General features: G+C 31.2%; 1 protein-coding gene across 1 annotated transcript in view; it reads left to right on the top strand.

Moving 5' to 3' along the window:
- The first annotated feature begins 240 nt into the window (after nt 1-240).
- LOC118751012 (death-associated inhibitor of apoptosis 1-like) overlaps nt 241-458 on the top strand; it is a 47191-nt gene continuing 46973 nt past the window's right edge. The window contains exon 1 of the mRNA XM_036485773.1: nt 241-265. The gene's annotated coding sequence lies outside the window, so the exon portion shown is untranslated. The remainder of the gene's footprint in view (nt 266-458) is intronic.

The following is a 458-nucleotide window of genomic DNA, read 5'->3' as shown; positions in this document are numbered from 1 at the left end:
ATCATATGTAGTACGTACATATAAAGATTCGAGGCTCTAAAGATTGTTTACCAAAAACCCAGTTTTGCGTCTCAGAATTGTATTTACGCACTTAATAAAAAACATAAAACGTTTAGTGAGTGTCAACTAATTAAAAAGTATTTGCAAAAAAAATATATATATAATAAAGGCCCACATTATTTAAACCAGCTGCAGACTGCATTTTACAGGCATTTCTAAAATCATTCTTCAATTCTTCATCATACATACATACATCTACAAAATGGTAAGTTCTATTTTTTTTTTTTGATGTCTACAATTATGCTACACTTCCAACAAAGTTCTTTGACTCATACCCGCTGGAAGCTAAAAATGAGGAAGTTATGAAATATTTAGAAATCGCTCGGCTTAGTTCGTCATATCGTTATGCTTTTGATGCACTCATTCTTCATACATATCCTTCTCGTCCTTTTCAACAA

This window comes from Rhagoletis pomonella, unplaced genomic scaffold (genome assembly GCF_013731165.1).
Source record: "Rhagoletis pomonella isolate Grant_MI unplaced genomic scaffold, Rhpom_1.0 Rhpom_scaffold_00491, whole genome shotgun sequence".
NCBI lineage: Eukaryota > Metazoa > Arthropoda > Insecta > Diptera > Tephritidae > Rhagoletis > Rhagoletis pomonella.
The sequence above is the reverse complement of the archived record's forward strand: the minus strand, read 5'-3'. Positions and strand labels throughout refer to the sequence as shown.